The sequence below is a fragment of the Schistocerca serialis genome, chromosome 1 (genome assembly GCF_023864345.2).
Source record: "Schistocerca serialis cubense isolate TAMUIC-IGC-003099 chromosome 1, iqSchSeri2.2, whole genome shotgun sequence".
NCBI lineage: Eukaryota > Metazoa > Arthropoda > Insecta > Orthoptera > Acrididae > Schistocerca > Schistocerca serialis.
Genome location: NC_064638.1, coordinates 254,327,825 through 254,334,793, shown reverse-complemented (window position 1 = coordinate 254,334,793; position 6,969 = coordinate 254,327,825). Strand labels below are relative to the sequence as shown.

Sequence of the window (6,969 nt, the reverse complement as noted above, 5' to 3'; positions counted from 1 at the left end):
GCCGTGTGTGGACGAGTGTTATCCTATTGAATAATGGAAACATGACACTGTCGAATGAGCGTCAAACAAGAGGACACAGGATATCTATGAGCCGGCTGCTGTGACCGAGCGGTTATAGGCGCTTCTGTCCTCGGGCATGGATGTGTGTGATGTCCTTATGTTAGTTAGGTTTAAGTAGTTCTAAGTTCTAAGGGACTGATGACCTCAGATATTAAGTCCCATAGTGCTCCGAGCCATTTGAACCATTAGATTATGACGTACAGTAATGCCTCAGCGTTTCCTCGATCACTACCAGCTGTCACCAGAAGTCATTCCCGACGGTTTCCCACGGCATTATGCCCAGAGTAAAATACTGGCAGAATAGGACCTCCCTTCAGGGTGCCGCCATGATCTCCGACGATGGTCATTCAGACTGGTGCAGAATCGAGACTCATGACTGAATACAATGCAACGCCGTTCATGCAGACCATGTCCTCCTGGTTACGGCACCAATCCAAACACAGTCCTTAGTGTTGTGTTGTTAACGGCAGGCTACGCCTTGGATGGTAATTTCGCAGGCTGGCTGCTGCTACTCCCCGGCCTATGATGCGGAACGAGACAGAACATTACAGGAAATCTTTTGCTTCTTCTCGGATGGCAAGCGCAAAAGTGAAGAGGTCACGACGCGCCTGGTGCACGATACAGTGATCCTTAATTGTGGTGGTGAGACGTGGTCAGCCAGGAGCTGACGACGAGTATAGCTTCTCTCACATTCTCAGGCAGCCCAACATCGGACCATTGTCACACTAGAATGACTAACAAATGTGGATACTGCACGATTCGGTCAGCTGGCCAAATGGCGTCGCAGAATGCCAAAAAAAAAAAAATAAAATAAAACAAAGCACTCCTTCTTCAGGCCACGAGTGGCCTACCGGGACCATCTGACCGCCGTGTCATCTTCATGGAGGATACGGATAGGAGGGGCGTGGGGTCAGAACACTGCTCTCCCGGTCGTTATGATGGTATTCTTGACCGAAGCCGCTACTATTTGGTCGAGTAGCTCCTCAATTGGCATCACGAAGCTAACTGCACCCCGAAAAATGACAACAGCTCATGGCGGCCTGGATGGTCACCCATCCAAGTGCCGACCACGCCCGACAGTGCTTAATTTCGGTGATCTCACGGGAACCGGTGTATCCACTGCGGCAAGGCCGTTGCCTTGTCGCAGAATGTGGCCCGTTTCAAACGTTGTCAGGCGAAGATAACGCTTTCTCGCCATATTACGTGGCATTTCCTTGTCCTTCACAGTATTCGCTCAACATTTGAGCCTATTCACGCCCCTTGTATGTCATTCCATGTCTGGTAACAACGCTAAACACGAATAACAATGATGTTCTCAAGCAGTCATTCTGCTTGTCACAGACATCTGCACCTCCAATCATTTATACACCTGCCAGTGGTGTGTATATGTACGAAGTTATGTTGGCATTTGACCATGAGTGTTTCAATGTTTTGTCACGCGGTATTTTTCATCCCACTAATAGTTATTTTCTTTCCTGTTCCACTTGCAAATGGAGCGTGGAAAAGTGTATTAGATCCCCTCTGCCTTACTTTGTCCTTCCGGTCCTTAGACGAGCTGAACTTTGGAGCCAGTAAAATATTTATTGCAGTCTGACGTAGATGCGGTTTTCTAATTATCTTCCGCAGTAATTTGTGGAAAGGTCGATTTCTTCCCTCGAGGGATTTCCGTTTTAGTTCGTGGACCACTTCCATATCGTTCTCGCGTTGGTGGAACCTACCGGTAATAAACACCGCAGTTTGCATCTATGCTGATTCGATGTCTTCCTTAAATCCTACCTCGAGATGATTTCAAATACTCGAGCAATACTCAAGAACAGGTACGACAAGCGTACTACACGCGGTCTTCATTATAGGCATGCTACACTTCCCCAGAATTGTTGCCATTTGGCATCGTTGCAAAGGAACATATGTGCTCATTCTGTTTCATTTCGTTTTGCAAAGTGAAACAGACATATGGAAGTGTTTCTCGTACCCATCATATTCATCTTGAATATACAAAATGCGTGAGAAGTAGCTCGCTAGTTTTAAAAGTCAATAAGTTTTGTGGCTGTTGATGTTCATTAATGGACATTTTTGTGTTTTGTTACAGGATCCTTCAGAATACCATTATCTGTACGCAGCATCGTATTACGGTGAACGACAAGGTGGCAGGAAAGCTGAGTTTACAAGAGAGCGCCCAGGTCGCTTCGTGGTATGAAGTTTGTTGTTTCAGCTAGACAGAGTAACACCTCATTTTGCTTGCATCGCTCATGACTGGCTAGGCGAACACAACTGGGAAAGCCAGGTCGCTTCGTGGTATGAAGTTTGTTGTTTCAGCTAGACAGAGTAACACCTCATTTTGCTTGCATCGCTCATGACTGGCTAGACGAACACAACTGGGAAAGCCAGTACCCTATGGATGGCTTCAGTGAAGTCCCGACCTCACCACTTGTGACTTCTTCTTGTGGGATTGGACCAAAGAAGAGGTGTACCAAACAACTAAAAGCACTCTGGAGGCGAGGACCACAATTGCCCCGGAAATGTCACTGTGACTTTCCTGCAGGAATCAGTTGTTAACATTCCTATACATTTACTTCGTTTGATTGTCAATGTAGGAGCATAATATATGAAGTCGTAGTGTAGTACACATATCCTCATGGTCCTGAGAACCGACTAAAACTTGTTTCGTGTGCGAATACTCGTTAGTAAAAAATTGTAGATTAGGGAGTGACTTCTCACCTACTCTGTATGCTCACGTTTAAAGCAAGGTGCCATTATCGCGTCCATCTCCACAGCTGTGTGGTCACCGCTGCTGACTGCCTTGCGGGGGACCTCGGTTCGAGTTCCGGTACTGCCAGAGACCTTCCCTTGGTGGTAAGACCGAAACGGAGACCAGTCAGCCTCGTCACATCAATTGAGGAACTACTTGCATGAGAAATAGCAGCACCAGCCTCACAAATACGACAAATGCCTCGAGAGTTGTGTGCTAACACCACTCCCCTCCACACTGCATCCAGATAACGCCATTGTATGAGGTTGATATGGCGGTCGTTCGGCACCGATTGGGCCGTCTATAGCCAGAACGGAAAAATTTTCCAAAACGAATTTCCGAATTCCTCAGCAGACACTCAACGACGACATTTTTTCCCCATAATCAACAGCGGAATCAGCAAAGAGTTTGAGATTGCTCCCATACAATGAGAGAGATCCATTACGTACACGGAGAATGCATTGGAGCTTCTTTTATCACACTTCCCTGGGGCACTCCTCATTTTACTTTGTATTTGGTGAGCACTCGTCGTCCCCAAGGCACCGGATACTTTTACTCAATAAGTATCCTAACCATGCTCTCCCTTAGAACAAAAACATTAAATCTTTCTCCATTGCTCTTGTCCGCCTCTGGAGCATTTTACCCTGTGGTCTACAACAAATTACTGTACATATCATGATGTATTTCTGCAAAAAGCTAAAACACTTACTTTCGTCGATTTCATAATACAATTTACCTCAAAAATTAACAATAGCCTTCTCTCTCTCTCTCTCTCTCTCTCGAGTAATGAACCAAATGTTCACTTCTTCCCTTAGTTAAATCTCATTTCTTTTTTTCCCCCTGTTCACTTAATCATCCATTTTTTCCTCTTTCTTTTCATTTCTTATGTTCTACCACGTTCCACTTTCTCACCCACGCCATCTTCTTTTCTCACGTCCATTGCTGCCACAACTCGTAATTTCAACACACCCACTTGCAACTTATATTTATTATTCTACTCTTCAGAAATATAATCTGTATTTTTGTGTGCTACAGCTATTACTATTTTCACAATTTGTATCGTAGCTGATTAGGTGTCAGAGGATTACGGTTGTGGCTCGAGTACGTTTGGGAAGAAAAACAGAAGACAAAATGAGCGCATCTCAGTCTGATTGTGTGTCTTTTACTAAGAATGATGAATGAATTTTGGATAACAAATGGTTTCTCTGAATTCAGCTCATGTTGCATTGTATCGCAGAGACTTATTCTGTTAGCTCTCTGCTGAGTCCAAGAGTCCGGATGAAGTTTTGGCTGGGAACGAATATATTAAAATACTGTTCCTAAAATGGCGACATTGTAAGTAAACCCTCAGTCCGTCACGATCTTTAACATCAAATCCCATTGTATTCAAAAGTGAGTAATTTACTTCTGGAACCTCTCTTTAGGCCGTGAATGAGTGTAAGGCATTCTCGTTCTGGTTCTGTTATACATGAGTTTGAATCTTACCCATGACATACATGGCTAGATCACTTCATTGCGTGAAAACGTCGAATCACAATTCAGTAACTTTCTTAGTTAAATCTGTCAGAAGAAATTAGTTAATATTTAATTTTTAAATTTTACTGAAATGGCATATGATCGTTTAAATTATCTATATACTGAACAGATATTATTACATTTGTCCAAATGTTTAATGACAATTTATGAAAATTGCAGTCACGGTCTTTGCCTTTTATCGCTACCTCTTGAGTCTTCTATATGACGTGTATCACTCAGAACATAGTCCGAAAATAGAAATAGGATGTTTGCCTAGGTAACAATGAACTACGAAAATTCATAAAACAACAGTTCGTATGCAGTTGCGAACGTCTGGTTATATCATCACAGTCAAAAACGATAAGGCGCTGGAGCACGCCGCGCATACAGATTTTGTTACCCATCAAAACCATTTTGGAAGAAATCCTAACCTTGACATAACAGTATAGTTTGCTGTCACTTGCAGTAGTGATGCAAACCACACATTTTATTGAACATCATGACAGATGGTATACACCTTACTTAAAATATGTTTTTACATACAGTTTTCCCCCATTGCTTTGCTGCGGGAACCTACTCCACTTTGTTTTTCAGCATCCTTCTGCAACACTTCATCTCAAACACTTCGATTCTCTTTCTTCCAGTTTTCCCACAGTCATTGATTCACTTGTTGTGCCCCAGACGTACAAACCTGTTTACCTCTAGAAGACTTATTTCACGAAGGAATGCCCGTTTTGTCCATCGTAGTCTGTCTCTTGTATCTTATTAACTTCGTCTACTACTTTGTTTTCAATTTTCTTCTTAACTTCTACGATTTGATATCATTTCTGTTACTCCTCATTACTTTCGTCTTGAGTTACTCTCAATCAATTTTCTGCGTTCATTAGACTAGTCATTCCATTCAACAAGTCCCACAGTTTTCCCTTATCTTCACTGAGGACTGCAATGTCACCATCGAATTATATTCCTGACATTCTTTTACATTGAGTTGTAATCCCCCTCTTTCACCTTCCTTTTATTTCCGTTAATCTTTCTTCGATGTAAAGTTTGATCAGCAGGGGAGATTGACCGAATCCCTCCATTACATCCTTTTTAATTCGAGCACTTTCTCTTAGATTTCCATACTTACCGTTACCTCTCGATTCTGGCACATACCTTACGGCTTGCGTCGATTATCAAGTGTGTGGTGCCTTTACCTTCCCTAAAGCCAAACTGATCGTCATCTAACACACTCTCAGTCTTATTTTTCACCTCTTGCCACCTTCTTGGATGCGTCTGCTGTTAAGGTTATTATACCACAGTTATCGCATTTTTTTCTGTGAGGAATAATATATATCCCTTCTATTTTGTTTGTTCCTAAGTGTACCAAAGCTCGGTTAACTTCGACTCTAGTTACACAACACGAAATTGTATGTTAAAGTTATAAGACGAGTTTAACATCTGTGGTATGGTCTTACAACTGCCCTTTTATAGCTCTGAAGAACAGAGCTGCTACTACGAGGTCATTTGTAAAGAGTACTTCTACAATTTCATAATTGCAATGAAAAATTAAAATCCATGCACACGTTTTCGGCATAAACACAATTTTAAATTCTTTCTCTGTCTCTATCTCTCCCTCCTTCTCTCTCTCTCTCTCTCCCCGCCAACCCCCCCCCCCCCCCTCCCCTCTCACTCTCTCTCCTCTCTCTCTCTCTCTCTCTCTCTCTCTCTCTCTCTTCTTTCTCACTCTCTAACTCTCTCTTAACACGTTACTGTTCTAATTAACACTGAGACAATCGTTTTTGATAGAGAGACCTATCGAAATAAAATATTTTTAAGGGCACAATATTCGCCCTTGACTGTAGAAATTTACTTTCTTAACAGCTACAATTTCGGCCTTAGGTACGTTAACATTGACAATAGTTCATATAAATTACATCGTTTGACGATGTACGGAACTTCTCGCTCGTTTAGGCTTAATTCCGATGATGACATGTATACATGTCGGAAGATTTTAAAGTTCGGCATGTTCTGTTGCAAAATTACCACATGATACTGATCTTAAAGTCACTTGTTGGGGACCAGCTTACAAAAATCGATTTTTTGTCCCTTATCTTAAAACGAAGAAATTGCAAAAAGGTGGGAATTTAAGGAGATGGGACCTGGACAAACTGACTAAAACAGAGGTTGTACAGAGTTTCAGGGACAGCATTAGGGAACAATTGACAGGAATGGGTGAAAGAAATACAGTAGAAGAAGGATGAAGTAGTGAAGGCAGCAGAGGATCAAGTAGGTAAAAAGATGAGAGCTAGTAGAAATCCTTGGGTAACAGAAGAAATATTGAATTTAATTGATGAAAGGAGAAAATATAAAAATGCGGCAAATGAGGCCGGCAAAAAGGAATACAAACGTCTCAAAAATGATATCGACAGGAAGTGCAAAATGGCCAAGCAGGCATGGGTAGAGGACAAATGTAAGGATGTAGAGGCTTATCTCACTAGGGGTAAGATAGATATAGCCTACAGGAAAATTAAAGAGACCTTTGGAGAAAAGCGAGCCACTTGTATGAATATCAAGAGCTCAGATGGAAACCCAGTTCTAAGCAAAGAGGGGAAAGCAGAAAGCTGGAAGGAGTATATAGAGGGTCTATACAAGGGCGATGTACT

At 42.3% G+C, this 6,969-nt stretch overlaps 1 pseudogene; it reads right to left on the bottom strand.

Annotated features, from left to right (window-relative positions):
- Positions 1-1,080: 1,080 nt before the first annotated feature.
- LOC126429836 (5S ribosomal RNA) lies at positions 1,081-1,198 on the bottom strand (annotated as a pseudogene).
- Between the last annotated feature and the right edge of the window lie 5,771 nt (positions 1,199-6,969).